Consider the following 22,233-nt stretch of genomic DNA (forward strand, 5'->3'; position numbering starts at 1 on the left):
TTTAATATTAAAAATGAGTTGGAACAGTCCTTAAAGTTCAATATTTCTGAGCATCAGAAGGAACTGAAAGAGTCATTTTTCCAAAATGTGAAATACATCCAGTTTTTTTTCAAAGGCAATCTTCACTACTAGATGCTTTTCAGTTTGAACTAGTTTCTCTAAAGACCAGCATCTCATATAGTTGCATTCATGTTAAAATGCAAACGCTGTGTTAGATTAGTATTTCCATTTCAAGGAGGCAGCAGAAACCATAAGCTCCTTTCGAGGATTAGGTTTTTCTTAGCACTTTAAAACCCCATCTTTTTTTTTTTTTTCCTTTCAAACACTTTACCTGAATGAATTCTCTTTTTTTGCCAAGAAGAATCTCAGTAGTACTGACAGATACTCTAAAGGTTTCTGCTTAAAGGATGCAGAGTTGGAAGCTCATTTATTTTGTAAAATTGATATTTAAAAGTCTTTAAAAATTGAGTGAAATGAATTTAAGTACCTTGACTGGCTGAATTTCTGTCATAGCAAATGTAATCTATTCCAGCCAGTCAGTTTTGATGGATGAACATATAAAAATTTTTTTTAAAGAAGATTCCATAAAAAATAGACACTCAAAGTAAAAATGAGACCTGTAACTTGGGGTCATGTGCTCTGGACAGATACTAAGGCAATCTGAACAGTTTGGCCTGATAAATGTAGCCAACATGCCCCCCTTTTCTCTTCCCTGCCACCACTTGGGAGGCAAAATGCCGTTCATTTGGTAGACTTCCTGCACTTTGAATCGCACCCTGAAGGATTCCAGTATAAAATATTTATGTTCCTATAATATACTTTTGAAAGCACCTAGAGATGAGTTATTTTGGCTGAAGCTAGCAGCTGTAAGACAGTGAATCAGATGGGTGATAGCAGACACTTATTAAATTGTTGCACCAATTTCTGTTGGGCAAAACAACAACCCAGTGCTGTAAACAGAAGGTTTCTGGAGCTTGGCTGTGGTAGAGTGTGCTAATTTGTTTGCTCCTTCCCCCAAGTGCGTCGCACAGGACTGCAGCGCCTGGTGAGCTTGATTCTCAGTTCAGTGGCATGGCTCCCACTGCTTTTCTTTGCTGTTTTCCCCCAGCCGCTACTTGTGCTTTTTGCTACGCTTTCTGTTGGATGCCTTGGTTCCTACTTTTTGCATTCTTTAAAAAGAATTCAGGAATGAAGATGATCCTTCCTTAGTCATTGTGTGATAGGATGTGTCTGGAAATATTTTGGCTTGCCATGACATTCTTCTTTCATAAATGCTTCCTTTGGGTTTTGCCTCAGTATTTCTGTCTCTCCAGAAGATTTTGGTTATCCCTCTTTTTCGCTATCTTTTTTTTTTCTTATAAAACAGCAAGAAAGGTAACAATTTAGCTGACAAGGATCATCATCTATGTAATTACCTCCTAGTGTACACATCTGGATGGGACAGCATTGTTTAACCAGTAACATGGCTGTGCCATGGCACTTAATTTTGCATGTGAGATTTTAAAGCAAGGCCTCCAAGAAGTCGTCTTTCTTCTGTTACCCTCTGTGGTTCTGTCGAAGTTCAGGTACAGTCTATACCAGGGGTTGGCAGCAATTTTGGGCAGAGTGCCAAAAATACCGTCAACCTCGACTTGTAAGATGTTGGCATGCCAGGAATGGACAGCATGGGAGCCACGAGGGGCCTGATCTCTTGTTTTGGCGGCGCAGTCCTGGCCCCTTCCCCTCCATCCACCCTGAGGTATGTGTGCCAAGCCAAAATTGCCTTTGTGTGCCATGCACTGGTACCAGTGCCAGGGGTTGCCTGTCGCTGGTCTATACCCAGTTTGTATACCGGGTGGTTAGGAACATGAGTTACATAAGTGCAACCCCTAGTGCTGACACAGCTGAGCTGGTATAAAGATGTCTTGCTCTGCTGTTCCCCTTTTCAAAGGATAATCCTTATACTTGTGAAAGGCACCTATAAACCACTGTGACTGTATGAAGAGGCTTCTGCCACTTGAACCCTAATGCTGTACTTGAGCTGTACAATATTTGCTTGTAGGAAAGGCCTATGGGACAAGTTTCAAGTCTTATCTCCCTTGTGAGTTGGGACTTCAGTCATTGCCACTTCATCAGGCTGTTTGTTCCCTGCACAATTTCCACGGCTTTGCTTTTCCCTCTCCACTTCTTGGTCTCTTCTCCTGTGGTTGTTCTTTCTGCAGAAGGCTAGTTGTTCAAGTGTGTGGTCCTGCAGTCAGTCTCTCTCATCCGAGGCTGCACTGAATACAGCTTTTAAAAAAGTAATATTGGTACATCATGCTGTGGCTATCTTTGCAGTACATCCAAGCATGATACCCAAACCTTACATTGTGTTTCTTTTAATACATATTAGTTTGACAGCTATAATGCTGCTCCTCTCTCAGAATCTGAGCTCTTTGGCAACAGGTGAGGCCTTCCCTCCAAAGAAAAAATTGCCATTGGCAGAGTTCAGGCAGGACTCTTAAGAGCCTTCAAAATGACAGAGGGAAGCATGTGAAAGAGATAAAAATTGATGTTCAAGTACCCTGAAGAATTAGGGCCTCTTCCAAGGTGCAGACCTCTGAAAGAGCCCTTCTCAGGTGGTGCAAGAATTAAGTTTGGAGGAGCTAGATAAGTCTTGGAGCTGTGTTGAGTTTCTGGGATTTTATTCTGAAAATTAAATGTGTGAAGTGCTTTAGGATAAAAAAAAAAAATTCAATTCCATTTAGTGGGTGTAGATGCATGTTAAGCAAATTCCTAAATATCATTACATTTTCTCCTTTTATAATTGGCATTAAAGGCACACCTTCCCCCACACATCTGCTGGCATGCTGAACGTATCATTATTAACATGGGACACGCTACCACATCAGCAGATGGAAATTTCCTTTTGCAGTTCTGTTTCTTGGCTCACAACAGAGCCTTAAAGGGAACATAAAGCACCTCTGACTATAGTCTGCATACAGAACTACCTTTTCATCACAGCGGAGACCATCAAGTGACCAGTTGCAGAGAGTTTTGGTTTTTTTTTTTTCTCACGGTTGCAAGTCAAGTGTACTTAAGTACAACATTGAAAACTAGCAGTTAAGATCTCTTGAAAGAAGACTCCTGCTTTGTAACTTCTCCAGAATCCTTAAGTGTGTAGGACAGTTGTATCCAAACTTCATAATTGATTTTTTTTGAATGATATTGAAACTAGAGTCTTTGTAAAAGACTTTCCTTACTGGTGTGCAGAACTTTTTACCTCTCTGGCTTCAGATCAAATCCTTCCTGGACTGGTTATCTTTTATATTGACATGAGTATGATTTCAGTCCCTGGCAAAAAAGATCCATATAACTTGGCTTTGCTGGTAGTTTCTAGAACAGGAGGGGAGAGATGGGCTGCTTTATTACCCTTCCTCAGCTAAAAGTGCCTTCTCTACATGAACACTGGGGAAACTTTTGGAGCAACGTGAGGAAAGCTTACGTGATTTTTCGTCACTCTACTATTTCTGTTAAGAGAATTTGAGTCTTCAGGCCTGCTATTGTGGTGTCTTCAAGCTGTATTCATCATTCACAATAATATGCGTTAATCACAGTAAATCTCTAAGCCTGACTTTTCCTTTGAGGACATGGCCAACAATCCATTACGATTGCATTGAGTCCCTTTGTAAGCACTGCTTACAACAAGAGGGCTACCCGAAAGAGCATGACAGCAGTCTGTGCTGCCTCTTTAACATGTCTAAATTAATTGTTGCTCTTTAGTACAAACAACATCCCTGATGCTGCTTTCTGAGCTCTTAGCCCAAGATATTAAGCAGGTATCTGAGCCTTCTTTCCCAAAGGGTTGCCTGCAATCAGTATGCAATAGGTTTGGGTTATTTTTTATATATGGCATGCTTGTGTGACCTCTGCCACTTGGTAAGATGAAGGGACTTGGACATGAATGGGATTAATTTCCCTTTTGGCGGACCTAGCCTCCGCATGCTACAAAGAGACTTCCTTACCCAACTTCCTGAGCTAAGCACCTCTGCATTATCTATTTGTGCCTTCTGGGATCATAGCTTTTATTTGTCCTGCAGCATCTAGTAACTTGCAGCCAGTATAAAACAATTTAAATCATAGAAGGTTGTTTTGGAAGAGTCCCTTTTGGAGAGCATTTGATTTGCATCTTCTCCGATGATCTGAGTCTTCATAGTTCTAGCAATTAATATTGCTGTTCTTGCCACCAGAGACATGAAGCGTCACAGTCATGAAAATCAAGACTGTTGGCATTTGAAGGTACAGAAGAGCAAGGGAAGGCTTCAATTCCCATCTTTTGGCTCAGTGGTTCAGATTTCAAATGCTTGTGCGCTGAGCTGTCAGTCCTGCCAAAAGATGCAGGATATTGAAATTCTGAGTGGGCAGACAGCAGTATTCCTCTGTCAACAGACTTGCATCTGAGAATGACTTAGATATGAGTAACCTACTTCCCAAAGCATTTTGCAAATACATTTCTGCATAGCTGGTTTGATGAGGGTGCACAGGCACACCTGGCTTTAGGCTCCTTTCAGAGTAGAAAAAAGCACCCAAGTGACATCAGAACTGAAGTCTTAGCGAAAGTCACTAGGACTTGGGTTTCTAAGTCACCGAAGCACTTTTGAAAAGCACTACCTGTAATCCACAATGGGAGGGAACGATGATCAGGAAAATTTTGGAGTTGGAGAAATCACAACTTTTTTCAGGCAGCCATTTTATGTGTCTGTCATGCTGTGTGCTCTGGTAGAAGGGCCCTAGTGCACCAGCCCAACTGTGATTGCATTGGTAGGTGTGTTGCTAGTAGGTCAAGGGAGGTAATTACTCCCCTGTATTCAGCACTGGTGCGGTCATATTTGGAGTCCTGTGTCCAGTTTTGACCCCCCACTACAAAAAGGGTGTGGACAAATTGGAGGGAGTCCAGTGGAGGGCAATCAAATGGTGTGGGGGCTGGGGGACATGACTTGTGAGGAAAGACTGGGCTTATTTAGTTTAGAGAAGAGGAGACTGTGGGGAGACTTAATAGCAGTCTTCAATAATCTGAAGGGTTGTTCCAAAGAGGACGGAGCTGGGCTGTCCTCAGTGGTGGCAGATGACAGAACAAGGAGCAATGGGCTCAAGTTGCAGCAGGGGAAGTTGAGGTTGGATATTAGGAAGATTTGTCTCACTAGGAGGGTAGTAAAACACTGGAACAGGTTACCCGGAGAGGTGGTGGAAGCTCCATCCTTGGACGTTTTCAAACACCGGCTAGACAAAGCCTCGACTGGGATGATGTAGTTGGGGCTAGTCCTGCTTTGAGCTGGGGGTTGGACTAGATGTGCCCTCCTGAGGGCCCTCCCAACCCTCATTTTCTATGATCTGTTAAGTTGGAAGGGCCATTCGTGGCAAAAGTATAGGGCAAAGATCACACGTTTCCCTGTGCCTTTATGTTGGGCTTAAGACATTCATGTTCTGGTACTGTGCTTCCTTGATTCGAGCAGAAGGGCTTAGAACCAGCAGACTCCTAATAGCTCAGCATACTGCAGTCTGTCAGTAAAAAGAGGTAGGGCCTGAATTGGACTGGGAGAAAGATGCATAATACAGGCCAGTTGCAAATACGTGAGCCACACCATCCCAACAGAAAGGACATTGACTCAACAAGATTTATAAAATCTTTCTTGATATGGGAAATTGTCCCTGACATTGAAGCTTGATCTTTTCATTAATGTCTGCAGCTAGCGTATGTACAAGAAGTGTCTCAAAGAGTTTCACGTCCCAGATAAAAGTGCTAAATCAGCTCTGAGAAATGTCATTTTAAAAAGCAGCACTCTTTCACCCCCCAGAAATTATTTTCTGCAGTGAATTTCTGGGAGTGCAGGGTAGGCTGTGAATGTCTGAGTGCAATATAAATAGCATTTTGCAGATGCTTGCTAGCTCATCAAAACAGCCAAAGCCATGGCAAATTAAGAAACAAGTTGTGGGGGAGAAATGTCTTTAATCCTATGATTTAGGAATAGGAAGTGTTTAAATGAGACTCTTCTGTGTGCTGGTCAAAGTGCATCCTTCCAACAGTACAAATCCTTGCCTTTTCTATAGGGTGCTTGGTTTGGGTTGCCTTGACACAAACCGGTGAAGAGGTACCAAATTCAGAAAAAAGAAACTGAGCACCTGGCCAGTTCTGTTCCTGAAGGCAATGTGGTCCTTCAGAATGTGGAAAAAATAATCTTACACTGATTCAAAATTAGATATAGATCATAGCAAAGCAAACGTGAAAATAGCTTGGTTACCCTTTGGAGAGTAAAAGGCCTTTGGTAAAGTGGGGCTTATATTTTTAGAGAGAGAGTTTGCGGGGTGTTTTGGTTGTGGGTCGCAGGGTAGAGAGAGAAGTTGGACTGTCTTTCATTGTTGCTACCCATGTTCAACAGCCCCAACATCTGTCTAACCTTCTTAGCAGGAGCCAAACGACATTAGCCTTAAGAACCAGCTTGAATGGAGGTTTGGTCTGAGAAGCGTGTTCCAAAACTGCTCTCAGCAAGACATGGTAGGTAGGGGTGTATAGTGAGCTTCACAAAACCCAAATCCCTCTTTGCACTGTTTGAGAAATGACATTACAGAAATAACAACAAATGGGCTTGGGCATGTCTGTATAAGCCCCTGGTCCTTGGATGGAGTCTATGAAATTCCCCTCATGTGTCCATACATCCTTTGCACTCATTTAGTTGGACATAATGGATGAATTTGTGTCTTCACAAATTCACAGCAGCTGGATGAGGGGGGTGAGTAGTTTCTATGACTCCTTTTTCTGAAGAAAGGATTAGCTGCTGCCCAGTGCAGCACCTGTGCCTAACAAGTAGCAGGTCAGATCTGTACCAACTCTTTAAGGTGCTACATTCACCCTGGGGACAGTGTGTGAAACAGCAGGCAGGGGATAGGAAGGACGTTAGCCCTTGTTGCTTGTTTTAACCCCTTCCCTTCTTGACCCCCAGCTGGTGCCAGGTTCCTCTGTGTGCATGGTTTCAGATCACCTGGAAGGGCGTTCCAAGGTGAAGAGCTGAAGGCTGCTTGAGGGACTGTTGAAATGCAGGAAACTGTGCTCTTCTGTAGTATTAAATGATCTGAGGAAAAAATGCAGTCACTAGCAGTGATTCAAGTTTGGGGTGAGGGGAGGCCAACACTGGAGACACCCCACCCTGAACTCCTACTGTGGTCTTTCCCTCTAGTTTTACTGCTGCCCTCCAACTCCGAGCTCTAGCTTTGCCAGCGATTGTACTCAGGCATGCCTTCCTTCAGCCCCCATGTCCAGCCTGCTTACCCTCCCCACCCCCCAAAATTATCCATCCTCATGCACTCCCCTTGTGTTCCCCCAAGCCCATCTCTTCCCATCAAGGGACAGATGCCCAACAGTTTGTTCTGTGGACCCAAATCTAGTGGCTTATCTGAACCCTGATGATAACTGCTGCCTTGTCTCATCCCCTTCATCCTCTTCTCTCTGCTATCAAATGAGGTGTGCTTCAGCATTTCACTCGCCTAACTCCTCGGCCTTTTGTGGTTTCCTTGTTAAGGGCTCATATTCCAGATAGGAGGCACGCAGCTGTGAATGCTCTTCCATCAGGAGTACAGGTGAGCAGCAAGTGAAAACCTTTGGGCCCAGCCAAATGCTGCCAGGTTTGCAGCTGTGGGTTGGGGGTGGAATTTCTTTGTGTATGGTTTAGCTTTCAAAATGACTCATTTTTCCCTGCCCACCATAATGTGACGTGCTTGGATGTAATTCCTGCTCTGATTGACAGGAGCAAAATAATAACAATAAGGGCTTATTGGGTACCCACAAATAGTTTCAACTATGCAGGTAACACATAGAAAAGAATTGGCTCTTGGAGTACTGGGAGGGTATCAGGCAGTGAGAACCAAACTGATTATTTCTGCTCACTTCAAGCTTGCCTTTCCCCTGCAAAGCTTCAACTACCAGTAAGGAGCTAGGGTCAATTGTTCTCTCTCTCTCTTTTTTTTAAATGTACTCCTGGGCTAAGTTGTTCAAAGGCCAGTCTGCAAGGTAAGGAAACAAGTCAGTTCTGTCCTACAGAAAATCCCCGTGTTTGCTAGCATATCTAGTTCATACCAAATTCCGTTGAACAGGGTGCAGGTCCCTTTATTGAATGACTACCAGTTGGAGATTCCGCCACTTCCCTTGGAGACTGTTTCAGTCTCGTAGGTGCCAGAGTTAGCTGTGTTTCCTGATGCTCGATTTTTTACCTTGCTTAGTTTCATCCCGTTACTGCTAAATGCACCTCCTCAGGCATCGCAGACCGAATGGGCAGATTTAAGGACTGGCTTTTGTTTTTTTTTTTCCATGGTAATGCTCTCAAATCTATGCCACTTTCCAGGCCCGGATTTGAAAAAAAGAAAATCAATTTAAGTTAAAATTGCGCGCACACACAATTAAGTGGTTTTCTCAAGCAGGAGCAATCAAAATTGTGTGCACCTGCTGCTGCATAATGGGAAAGGCAGCAAAAGCTCCATCCAACGTGCGTTAATCTTTGTCATTACCAGGAGGTGTAGTAGAAAATGGGGAAACTTCTGCAGGGTTTGATACTCTGTGGATTAAAGCTACAGGTCCTGACAGAAAAACTGCCCCCATTCCTTACTGTTCCCCTTGATCTGACTCCTTTGGATTCTTCTCTCAATACAATTTTTTTAGTTGCATCCACTTCAAATGCTCACTTTTCTTCTTCCCAGCCCCCCCCTTAATTTCTCTTTCTTCTTTAGGTTCGTTGCACATGTTTATTCTCACTGTCCAGAGCTCCAGTCCTAGATCACATCCAGTCTGGCTTCCACCCTTAACTCTCAACTGAAACTGGTCCTGTCAAAGTCTCTAGCAACTTTTTCCTAGACAAAACCTCAAAACTAGAACTCAATTTTGGCTTCCCGTGGCCCATCAGGTACCTTTTGACACAGCTCACCCTGCTTTTATGGATATCTTATCCTCCCTTGATCTTTAAGATTCAGTCCCCTCCCAGGTCTCCTCATTGTGGTCTTTCTTATCCCCAACCTCTGGAGAGGAGGTTCAGGAAGCTTTGTTTCTAGTCTTCTTCCCTACAATTTTTTCTCGAGGTCATCTTGTTCTCAGACACATTCAGCTGTGTTGTGTGTGCTGGCTTGCAGATCTGGTCTTCAGTTACAACAGAAGACCATGATAACCCATGCTGAGTCCTGCACTGATGCAGCCACACTGCTTTCCTGAGTCAAAGTAGCTAGTTAAGTTAGTGACCGTTTATATTTGTGGATTCTTTCTTTATAACAGTTTGAAGGTACTGCTTTTCCTATCCAGCTTAACTCTTGTCCCACAACACACATACTGCAACGTCCTTTTTCTTCTAGCTTCAGTACAGTCTTGCACAGGCCATATCCATCCAGGATGCTGCCACAAGGGTTGTTTTCTGAGCACATGGTTCTGATAACATCACCCCTGTCTTTGCTTTCCTCCCCTGGCTTCCTTTTAATGCTAAACACGAATGCATGCCTGCACTTAAAAGCCTTTTGTGGCCTGTCCCCAAACTATTACTTCTCTGCATTGAGAGGTTGACCCCCACCTCTGGCCCAAGATACCCATCTTTGCTCAGTTATTAAAATCTTTTGAAGAAATTCATACTTATGCTTTCTTTTATGCTGCTCCCCAAGTGTGGAGGTGTCTCCCAGAAACCTCTCCAGGTTTCACTTAGCTGTTCTTCCAATTTGTCCTCTGAACTTTGCAATTCCTTAGGCTCGTGGCATGCCAAGGTCGCTTATCTTATCATGCAGCCTGAAACTGTCTCTGTATCCTTGTACTTCCTTCTATATCTGTTTCCATTTGTTGTCTCTTGTCTTTGCTTGAATTGTGAGCTCTCTGAGATGGGGACTCTTTCTTTATTCTGTCCTTCTCATGGACCGGAGGTCATGCTAATATAAAGAATGCCTTGTGAGAGGTGACAAGGTGGTTTGGGTAAATGCAGTATCTTTTATTAGACCAACTAAATAGTTGGAAAAATTATTCTTGGCAAGCTTTTGGGCACTAACACCCTTCTTCAGATGTACAGAGAGTCTTTTGGTGTTTTCGGTGTTCTCGGAAATGCAAGTCCAAGAAGAAGACAAGTTAGCTGTGGTCCCTGCAAGAGGGGATAGCGATCCTTTTGAAGACTATACTGATACATAGAGTCTTATTGTGTCTAGGAACTATGTGAAACAAGGTGGGTGACCAAGACATTTCTGCCCAATCAAACAGCCATCATAAGTGCTCCCTTCTTGGCAACTTAAGATATGGCAAGAACAGCTAGAGGGCTGAACTAGGTCAGAGGACTAAATTAAGTCATGGGCTGGTCCCCAGGGAAGACTGAGGTACATAGGACAGTAGCAGCCTTGCTCCTGTTCCTGGTGTTGGCTGTCCTGTGGACAGGTAATATGTCATGCTCTAGGGCCGATAAAACCCGTTTCATGAGCACTAAATGACTAAACGCTAAAAAAAATTCCCGTGGCTTTAAATGTTTAAACAAAAAGGGTAACTGCCATAACAATGCACCCATTCCCTAAAGTGAACTGCTAATAGGAATGACAAGGATGAGTGACTGTGCAAACAAGAAAGAAGTGGATTTGCATTAATAGATACTCATTTTTCATACTTGGTTTACTCATTCAATGTAATGGACTAAAATATGGCCTTGGTCAGATAGACATACTGAGAGTGCTGTACTTGGGCTTGATCTTTGTTTTCTCCCCTTCAAATGTAATCTTTAAAAAGCTGCGGGTTGCAGCCCTCCCTCTTGGGCCTTGTCTTCTGAAGGGGTGCTGAGCCTGACTAATGCATAGCGGGACAAGGAAATCCCATGCCCTGCTGGCCGTGGTGATTCTGCATCCTAAGTGGATCAATTCCCTGTGATGAGGTCAGGATCTGTGCCATATTCCAGATCTACCATGATGCTTTCTGAGCTCCTGGCTCTTTAGGGCCTTTTATATTCACTAAATCTTATATTCATTGCTGTGCTCATGACGCATTCTGGTTTCAGCAGTGGCATTTTGCCTACCTAAATGTCCCTTGATGCTTGTGCAGTGTTGCTGGATACTGCTGAACCGTTTGTTGCCGCCTACCCAAGAGGGGGCTGCACTTCAGTACAAGGTTAAAAACTATCCTCTATAGTTTGGTAAGCTGTTGTAACCAACAGCACCAGAAGTGAAACATAATTAAGTATTGTGTGAAATTGGGGCATAAAAAGACTGAAGCCATTTTCAAGTGAAACTGTTAGGCCCATTTAAGAGCAGCTTATGATTTTGAACAGTCAGTATTCAGTACTCATTGTGCATTTAGTTCAAGGCCTAAAATTTAGAATCTGTCAAAGAAATGCCTTACACAATCTTAGATCAGTTAAAGTGTTTCTATAATAAATTCTTCTAGCGCATAACTTTTGTTTAGTTTGAAACACTCTCCTCCGCGCTGTTTGCAGTCCACACGTTTTAGTGCTAGAATGCGAGCCAAAAAGGAAACTGATTGCTTAAGCACTCTGCTTAGGCAATGGAATTTAAAAAGAAAAAAGAAAAAAAATGATACATTACAGTATCAGTTGCATAAAGCGCATGCTATTAAAACTTACAGTTTCCATTGCAAATTAAAAGGAAATGAAGTTCCAAAGATGGAAATAGCCAGGTTCTTGTGATGATAAATTGCAGCTGGCTATGATATGGCATTTTTAATGTTGCCCTTTAGTTTTATTACCTGGCGAAAGAAATGAGCTCCTAACATACAGGAAAACTAGAGCAGGTTTTTTCCTTGAGGAAATGTTGACTTTTCATTCCTGCCAATAGGATATACATGCTAGCTGCATTCTAAATTGTAGCCAATTAGTAAATTAAGATGATGCTATAGTAGTGGTTTTCAGCCTTTTTTAATTCGTGGGCCCCTAAAAATTTTCAAATGGAGGTGTGGACCCATTTGAATTGCAAGTGTGGGTATTCACATCCTTTTAATCATAGTAATCTTTCTTGGCCCCCTTAGACATAGTGCATAGACCCCCAAGGGTCCATGAATCGCAGGTTAAAAACACTGGCCTATGGGAAATGGAAACCTGCAAATGCCATTCCAGGCGGCTATAACCTCATTGTCTGAACAGCAGAATAGGATACTTCCACTTTTCACCAGGCAAGATTATAATAACCATACCAGTAGGGTGATTGCTGCCACGCCATGAGGCATTTGCATGTCATATTTTTTGCCTGAAGCATTCTAAGTCCCAGGTGTCAAGCATAGCTGTGAAAATGTGGAGTTTTCCCCTAGAGTGCATGTACATTTCTTGGGCAACTGCAACTTTTAAACTGAATTGCAATTTATCAACAGATTCTAAATAAATAATCCCTATTAAGTGGCTATGTAGTCCATTTCTTATGCATAGACTTAAAATTAGTTGTTGACATCACCTTAAAAGGCTCATCTTGTAGAATATGGAACATCTCAAAGACTTGGGTGGGCAGAAGCACATTTTAACCTCATGCTATGCAGAGGAAATACACTGGCACGTTTCCATTAATCTGTTGCTGTGTTGTTCACTTAGTGTTTTACATGCAGGGCTCTCTGGGAGTTGCGAGCCATTCACAGGATGTGAGTACCACCATCAACTTGCAGCCCTTTCTGGGCAACAAAATAGTACCCACAGCACTAAAACTTAACCGGGGACAAGAATTGAAGGTAGGGCCTTCTCTCCCACGAGAAACAAAGGCTTCCTATGCTGAAAAGAGCTGACAGTGAAGTACCTACAAAATGTATTTGCATCAGCTACCTCTTTGTGCTGTACAATAAACACAAGACGTGGTGGTGGTTGAAATTTGAAAGGCATCAAATACAAGCACTTACAATACTTCGTTGTAAAGTACAGTGGCCTATGAGGAAGATCTTTTTCATTGCTGTCTCAGTCATTTCTAATTAACTGTAGCTGTCATGCTGTAGAAATCTCTGTGCTGTTTTAATATCTTATTCTGAATCCTGCTGGACAAAGAAATCATTTCACAAACAAAATGCTTGAATTAACAGTGAACTAAATTCATCCGGCAAATACAGCTGGGGGAAGGAGTAGACCACTATGTTTGGCTGTGCCAAGGCAGTTTTATTTCTAGTCTCTTCCATTTTATTCCCTCAGTTGCTCCTTAGTTGCTCAGGGAAAAAAAAATCTTATTTATAACTCAAAATCCCAGGCACAGCCCAGGGTCTAGGATTCAGTGGTGTTAGCAAAAAAAACCCTGTTCCTTACCTAGAGAGTTCTCAAGTTTATGCAATGGCGTAACTAAGTTAATCTCATGTGAACGATGACATTTTCCAAGGGCTGCTGCCTTGGAAAGCAAAGCCACAAAACTACTTTTCAAAAACTCCTATTTGATCCAGGATGTCCATCTTGAGTATATTAAAGGGGTCTGATGCTTGTTTTTTTCTTCTTTTAAATATTTTTATTTTGAGGCCCCTTTAAGGTGTCTAAAGTTAGGTCCCAAAGTCATTCGTCACTTGGTCATTTAATCCCTAGAATCCATACAATTTTAAGGAAGTGTTATAGAGTGTTTAAGGGAAAGGAAAATTTTGGCTGTATCTCACTGTTAAGGCTACACTGTGTAATGTGGCACACATGAAATGTTGTATTAACTAAAGGATACTTTGAGACTGTGTCCAGACGTGGGTCAGTAGGCAGGTAGCATCTGAACTGAAGGCATTGCATCTGATAGTCAAGAATACCATTTTGGGGGATGGTCACATTTTAAGAAGGGGAAGTTTCTTCATCTTGAGGCGTCAGCCACTATTTTGCCGTTTTCTTCCTAGGAGGGTTCTTGTACCACATTATCACACAAGGTTTTTTGTTTTGGTTTGTTTTTCTGAGCGGTGGGGGGAGAGTACGGTGACAAAATGTACAACTGTATTGTCCTTCTCTCAACTGTTACATGGAAAATATTCTTTTCTTTTGAGTTGCTGTGGTCTCGTTCCATCTACTTCATTATAGGGCATAGTAGGAAGTGCATAACAGGAAAAAAAAATTGGGGAAAAAAATTGGCTTTAGGACAGGTATTTCTGACTTAATTCATTTTTAGTTTGAAATCTGACTTGACTTGCAAGCATTGTCTAAAAATGCTCACCTCTTGCCTGGTCTAGATTTGAGGCGGAACAGGACACTGTATACCATTGGGAGGATCTCTTGTAGCTAGCATCTTCCCCCTTTTAGTGTCCATGGGTGGTCACTGGAGTGAAATCATAAAATAAATAAAAAATACCAGATTTACCCAAAGAACCTTGTCTATCATTAAAAGGAAATTTTTACTCACAAAACAAGGCATGGCATAGCCACTGGCTTCCTCTCACTTACTGCTTCATGAACAAGCTTCATTTTTTTTTTCCCCTGAAAAATCCACATCTAGGGGCAGGGGGTGAGTTCATTTTCTTAACACGTTCAGTTCTGCTCTTGGAAATTGTTCACAGTGGATCCCCTGGGTGAGTGTTAATGTATTTTGTGCTGTGGTGACCTCTTATAGGAACTTAACTGGAAGCTCTCATTCATTTCCCATTGGCATTCAGGTGATAACAACTTTTTGGCAACTTCATGGTATAGAACTCTTATTTCATTAATGACTCACTGAATTGTCCAGTTTCTGTGAAATTTTTACACTAGGTAGATATCAGTGGAATAACTTTATCCCTTTTTATTGCAAGATAAGATTGTGCATAGCTGGCTGGCTTGGCTAATTAGGGTCACCTTCATCTCGGATTTAATAAATAGAAGGTAAAGTTTTAGTATTTGTGAATGTGATTGACAGGGCTAATCAGAGCATGTGCTAGCCTACTTTAATGAAGAGATCTGCTCATGTGCTTAAATTCTGATGCACAGTAACTCTGCGATTCCTCTTCCATGGCTTTCCTAATCACATGCTTTTTGTGTCATACCTCAGGGTAGTTTTGGGAGGTGGTTCAGAAGTTTCACAGTTTCCTAGTCGTTAGGGTTGGAAGGGACCTCAATAGATCATGGAGTCCGACCCCCTGCCCTGGGCAAGAAAGAGTGCTAGGGTCTCTTCCAGAGTCAAAGGGTGGTGTACTAGCTTGCTGCACTGCATGGCAAATTGCTAATATGTGCGCACACTTATTATTTTTTCTTTTTGTGATACCAACCAAATTTTGATATTGGTCACCATGGACTCAAACTGGAGTTGTTCCCATTGAAGTTAATGGAGTTGCTTCTGATTCTCACTGGTGGGAAATCAGAAACTTGGCCTGTAATCTTGCACTTGGAATGTACTGGATGCATCTATCCTTTACCTCTTTTATACTTCTATAGTTATCTTAATTCTCCTGATTTAGCAAGCTTTGGTCTTATTTCTCACTATGCAGAGTGCTTAGTTTGCCACCCTCAAACATGAGACCCATCCCAAAACCATGACATTCAGATTGGCCTGTTTCTGTGTTGCAGATTTTGCTGGCCAAGGCACCTCCTTATCTCACAGCTTCATTTACATGTTATTTTAAAGTAAAACTTGAGCGTCCCCTCACTGCTGTGATGAATCTGTATGGAAATAAAGCCTTATACACAGGTGGCAGCTTACTTTCCGTGGTACCTTTTCTTTGTTTGAGAGCTTCCTTTCTTCCTGTCCCCCTGTGGTTCTGTCTGAGGAACAAACTCCATTCAAAATCCTGGTACCTGGAAGTTACAGCAGCGGGTTCGCAGTTGGTTTTGGCCTGATCTGTAGATGTGAAGATGTATCCAACATGGGGCAAGGAAAGAAAAAACATCAACATGTTGCCAGTGGGTAAAGCCTCTGATGGATCTTCCCTTTTTAGGGCAGACTGATGTAGCACCACTTGGAGTATTGGTGGGACTCATGCTGACCTGTCCTTTCTGAGGTCGGCGTGCATTTCCTTAGTATCACTATATAGTTCACTGTACAGTTCAACAGTGACAGTTATGGAAAAGGAGCTGTACAGAGAGCAGTATTTCACCTTGAGCAGAAAAGCTTAAAGTATTTGGTATACCAGATCCTGTTGTTCACACACAGAACAGGTTACTTCATCGTCTCTTAAAACCTGGGAAGCTGTGCTCTAGTTGCGTCCTTTAAAATTTAGTTTCCAAAATAGAATTTGGAATAAGTGCAGTTCTCAGAAGTGGCAAAGAAGGTGAATAACTTTATGGTGGTATAAATATAAACAGAGAGCAAGGCTCTAACATTTGAGTCATAGATGTTTAAAAAAACCACAAAACAAAACCAAAAAACCCTGCATCTGTATTTCATCTTACATAAGTCACTCAATTTAAAAATGCTGGCACGTTTAGTATAACTTTTTTTTTTTTTTTTAACGGTGGCAGATATTCAGCTTTCTTTAGGGATCTGGAAAATGTTAATTGGGGGGAAATGAGAATGTGTAGAAGAACAGAGAGGGTTTTTTAATAACCATGCTGTCTTACAGTTCTTAAATAGGATAATCTTTAGAAGGAATTGTTTTCCCCTCTAAATTCTGATGTCGACTTCCAAAAGGCTTACAATATTTACATTACCCTGGTGATTGCTGCCATACTATGGGGGTGACACGAAATCTACTTATCTCAATAGATTATATATAAAGAGAGATGAGTGTATATCAATAGATCTTTATAGAAATAAATGCATAATATACATTCATCAAGTTTCTTGAATGGTTTTCTACCAATAATGTTCCTGAAGCCATCGTGAAAGTTGCCTCTGTTTCATTCAATGGCCATAACATTCGAATATGGAAGAAACCCCAAGATTGTGCCATTACTGCTATTATCAGACATTAGGTCCCTGTGAGCACCAAAATCTTTGCAAGCTGGCTCATCTCTGCAAAAAAATTTTTGGATTTACAAAACCAGGGTTTGAAATATTATAAGGGCAAGCTCCGTTATAAGGGCAAGCTCCCATATGGTTAGCTGTAATTTCCATTTCCAGCCATGGGCACAGAGATACCTGACAGTGAAAAACACCAGCAGGGAAATCTTTTGGGGGTGGGAGGTGTCGGGGTGTGTGCGTGTGTATTTTTTTTTTAACTTCAAAATAGGTTTGAGGGTGTTGAATGTGGCAATCTCCAAATATCTGGGAATTTCTTAACCTAATCAAAATCAGTTTCCCTGCCTCTAACTGGTTTGAAATACAGGCTGTAAGAAAGAGAGATTACTCAAGCTTGGATAAAGCAAACTTCTTTAAAAACTTAATGAGAAATTTTTCAAGAGGAATAGCAGAAATACAAATCTTAATGGGGCATTAATTTTCTTGCCTGCCTCTTTCGTGCAATCAATGATTTAACAGAAACTGCACATAATCTAGGTTCGTGAAGTGTTTGGCCAAGAAAAGGCGGTAAGTAAAAGATGACAAATTACGTATTGCTATCTTTCCTGTCTATATTTAAGGAAGGGTTGGCTGTTTGACTGGTCATAAAAAGTTTGGTCAGTTGACTGATCAAATCGGAGTCAAAAATGGCCAAATACAGGCAGGGAGGTACTTCCTCCATGCTGCACAGCCTGCCCGCAGAGCACCTGGCTCTGGGCAGCCTGGGGCTGTGAGATGCTGGGCCCTGGGTACCAGCTGCCAGCCTCACCAGTGTGGGGAATTGCCTCGCAGCGGAGAGCGCCAAGCCTCCCCAGTGCACCCCCCACACAGACCCTGCCCCCCCAGCCCTTGATAGTAGGTTGTCTTTATCAGTTGAATAGTTAACTGATATAATGAAGAAGAGTTTAAACAGCTAATTTTTAAAATGCTATTTTTACCCCTAGTTGTTATAATCACAGAAAGCATCCCTATAATATTTAACCAATCTTTGACCAGTCAAAAAAGATTCAGTCAGTTGACTAGTCAATTGTCAATATTTGACTGGTCGATTGGCCAGTTGCCAACCCTCATTTAAGGTACAACCCTCTTCGTATATCTTGTCTAAGTGATGGAAATGTATGTGAAAACAGCTGAGCAGTTCTTGCTGGTTTGGCAAATAGCAACACATCGCATTAATGCCTCATTTTGTAAGTCTCAAATGTGGGATGTTTATAATTTGTATAGAATAAAGAGAGCAAAGCAGATCTGTTAGTGTTTGGTTATTCTGTCCTCTAAGGGGAAAAACTTTGGTTAGTTAAGACTCATCACTCCTTACTGTAGTGTTTAGGAAGGCCTGCTTTCTATAGGATGGGCTCCCTTTTCCCAGGGAAAAGTCATTGTAGATGTAGGTTTTGTAGCTGTAAATATTTGTGGGTGCACCGGAAGTTATTTATATGGCATCAGTAGTGCTGCATAATTCTTCATGCCCATAAAATGGCAGACTCAAAAGTGAGAATAAAGTCAGCCCCCAAATGAGTAGGTGTTAAGAAAATTGCTGAAGTGATTCTTCAGAATCTAAGGACTTTGCTACCTCTTTTTCATAGAATGGGTTGAGAGTTATCAAAGGTATAAAGGGAAGTTAGATACCTAGTTGTCATTAGCGTTATGGAAAAAATGCCTTCAGCTGAGAATTGTGTACTGTACACAAGGAAACCTAGTAATGGAGACTTACGTGGACACAATACCAAATACTAATGGCTGCTCTTACGACCTTAACTCAAATAGCTGAATTGGTTTACATCTAAGACTTCGAGGATGTACTCCTGAATAGGGCAGCAGCATCTTTCTTTACTCCTCAAACTTTTAGCAAAACCAAACCAGAGGCAGGCCAAAGTTATACTTGGCCACTGAGCTCTGTTGTCTTCAGTAAATCTTTGACCTGTATGGGAGAGAATACACTGGTCTGATGTAGCGTAACACTTTTTGTGCACAGGTTCAACATTTCTTAGGAATACAACTCAACGAACAGCATCCTGGTTCATATCTGTCTTAAAACATCCTTTATAGTTCAAGCAGAGCACATAATTGTTCTATTTCTGGAAAAGTATGTAATCTCTTAAAAGATCTATAAATCAGGAAGCAAATATTTAGAGAAATGTTTTTAGAAGGCAAAGGGTCCTTGCAGATATTTCCAACTTACAAAGCTCCAGCCCCATTCTTCTTGCACTGGCTTTACCCCACTGTGACTCCTCTAAAAGCAATGGGGTTCATTCAGTTTTGTACTCGTTCAAGTGAGGAAAAAAAAATTGGGCTCTTTGGCCAATTGCTTCAGAAGAAAGAACGATGCGGCAGCAAGAAAACGAGAGGACCCGGCAGCAGTGTTTCTTGCTGAACAAACCCAACTCAAACTTTTAATCCTATAGATCCTCTTCTGGGTGGGGAGTGATAACTCTGTCTGGTTTTCTTAAATCACCCTGTTGGAAAGCTTGGGGAATAACATTTAAAACACCAAGGCATTCTGATATTTTGGAAACAGACTTAACCAGAGACACCACTGTAAACGGGGATAGGACATTGTAACATCCTTCAGCATGGGCCACTAAAATGAGTTTAATACAAATATTAAGGATGCTAATTATTATGACAGCCTGGAAATTCTCACTTTGTAGGGACTTGCATGGGCACTTCTGTCAACTAATGCAAATAGCCCAATACCGTCTATACCTGGGTTGTGTTTGGATGGGCACCTGGGTTCAAATTAGATGGATGAGTTGTTGGTGGGCTTGTTTGTGTAGAGTGGGTTAGGGAGTAGACAGGAAACGTATAGACTTTTGTGAGAAGAAAACCTTTTCTTTTTCTGGAGTTTAATTCTGCTCAACATGTTCTCTTTGGCTTTGGGTGGGAAGGAAGGAGGGAAGATTGAGGGTTTGTTCAGTGGGGTTTGTGTTTTGGGGGTCTTTTTTGGTAAATGCTCTTTTAAATTTGCAGAGACTTAGAGAAGTTTCTCTGTATCAAAAAATTAACACAATGTCCTTTGTAAAACAGAACATTTTGAGAATGGCTGTAGCTGATTGATTAGGAGTTGAGGTTCTAATGTTATGGGTATAGGAAAAGCAAAGTGCTCACATGGGCAGCAAATTCCCCCCCCCCCCCAATGCACTGGGCCCTAACCCTGTTGGGATCCCACTGACTTTAGAGCAGCTACTTTGGTGTAAGGATAGACTCAATCCTACTTTTATAAGGCTGTTGGATCAGGGATGTAAATGGGTGAACATCCAGAACCAGCAAGTGGTGGTTTGCCATTAGTGAAAACACCGCAGATGGGTTTCTGTGTCTCAGGTGTTGACTTCCTGAGCATCGCAGCAGTGAGATTATTGCTTAGATGACAGCGATACTGGTCATAAGTCAGGTGAAAACTTTCTGGAGACCAGTTAGAGTCAAAGCAATGCATGTATTGGGAATGCGTGTGGTGAAAGGCAGTGGGAGATGGTCACCACTGCTTGAAGAAATGAGGTCTGATGTCAATGACTCTGAAGACATCTGGGCCAAGATAGTGGAGTCACTTGAAGACGATGCATTTCAGTAAGGTCACTTGACGAGGGAGAGCATACTAGGCCATGATTACGTAATGGAAATGCCCACCCTTGCCACCTCCACTTGTGTATGTTGCTTGGCTTTTTTTTTGCAGGCTTGTGTGTCATTAAGGCTATCACAGAAGGTGGCATACAACTAAAAATTCTTGGTTCGGACCTCCTTATGCAGGCAGATGGGTCCCTTGGAGAGAGTAGTTGGAAGCTGGCAGAAGTAAAACTGGAGTGTGTGGGCTTTTTAGCAAATTTTAATTCTCTGCCTCATTGTTAGCTCAGGAGAGCTTAGGGGACAGATGCCAGAGTTACATTTTATCTTTGGAAGGAAAAATACCAGTGAATATTGCATATGATCAAGAATTTGAGTATATAGACAGAGGAATCCAGGACCAAATGGGGGTCATCCCAGATTCCTTAAGAGAGTATCCAAGCCAGATGTTGATAGTTCCTTTGGGACAGTTAGGCACTGATGACTGGTGACAAGTAGCAGAATACATGTTTTAGGCAGGTTCAGAGATCTGAAGTCTAGTTAAATTGTAGGATGGTTGACATGACCACTCTGAGGAGGAACACGTCCAACAAATCCAATGGAGGTGTTCAGGAGTGTCACTGGGGGTGAAGTTGTGGACCCGGTCAGTCTTGAAGAACAGTTATCGCTGTACACCAATGACACTTACGCCCAGAAGCATGAGACAGTATAAAGCTTGAGAGCAGTTTTTACTGTTGAGTTAGAAGGAGGAAACACATACAGCAAGATGTTTGTCGGCTGATACAAAATTGACCGGACCACTCTCTTCTGAAGAGCAAAGGAATTTAGAAAAATAGTGACTTGTTAAACAAGTGGTGTATGCATTGCACTGTGGAAAACCATGTGCTGAGACCAAATAATAGAAACAACATTCTCCAGTCTTCATCAGAAATCCAAGCTGGCAAAGGAATTGGGGTTATTTTTTATCCAGTTCAAACATTTCTATTTTATTAAACATCAGAGAGAAGTCAGAATTCTGGTAGTTATAGCTAAAGGTGAAATAGCTTGGATGATGTCCAAGACCTCCATGGATGCAGTTGGGATGGTTTCAGATCTAGTTACTGGAGGAGAATTATGGGGTTCTGAAGCAGCCCTTTCTCAACCTTTTTTGTACCAGGACCCATTGGGAAACATCAATGGTCAGTCCTGACCCAGTGCCCCTCATTCCTGACCTGCTGCCCCAGGCCCCCAGCGTGTGGGGCAGGGGGTGGGTATGGGGGGCCCCAAGCAGTCCCTTGCAAGCTGTCAAAGGAAAAGTCACAGTTTCCTACCTTTTTATCCTTTAAAGGAGAATCCATGTTTAAAGTTTGTTCACGACCCTTTCATATCTTCTTGCAACCCCCTTTTGGGTTGAGAAACACTGCTCTGGAAGGTAACTGGAATGAATGATACAGAGAATTTTGAATTCTGTTTCCAGAACCTAGAAATGAGGTCTGTGTCCTTTACAGAATATAAAAGGGATTCAGGAAACATATGATTTTTTTTTTTTTTTTTTTTTTAGGCAGAACACGTAATACGCAGGTGACAGGTGACACGACTTCTGCTGTCTGTGCTTTTATGCTTTAAATGCAATTCCCTTGTGTGGCACTGATAGAATACCTTGGTTTTTTATTTTTGTAACTTAGAAACAAGTAATTGGAGAATGCAGGCATTGCTGCTGCTTTGGAAGGGAGACAAGAGATGGGCATTGATTTCCAGGTTTCTTCCATCTAGATATTTTTGGTGTTCTTGGCCCACTCCTGAAGCTTTAACTTCAGAGAGTGTTTTGCCTAAATACTTCAGGTATGTTAATGTTAAACACTGATTTTTTACAAAAAGAATGTCTGGAAATAGACAAATGACCTTTGC

At 42.0% G+C, this 22,233-nt stretch overlaps 1 protein-coding gene across 1 annotated transcript in view; it reads left to right on the plus strand.

The window, feature by feature from the left end:
• The window catches only part of SSU72 (SSU72 homolog, RNA polymerase II CTD phosphatase), a 62,126-nt gene that overhangs the window by 30,851 nt on the left and 9,042 nt on the right, over nucleotides 1–22,233 (plus strand). The gene's annotated exons all lie outside the window — the stretch shown is intronic.

The sequence above is a fragment of the Crocodylus porosus genome, unplaced genomic scaffold (assembly GCF_001723895.1).
Source record: "Crocodylus porosus isolate Cpor-Errol unplaced genomic scaffold, CroPor_comp1, whole genome shotgun sequence".
Lineage (NCBI taxonomy): Eukaryota > Metazoa > Chordata > Crocodylia > Crocodylidae > Crocodylus > Crocodylus porosus.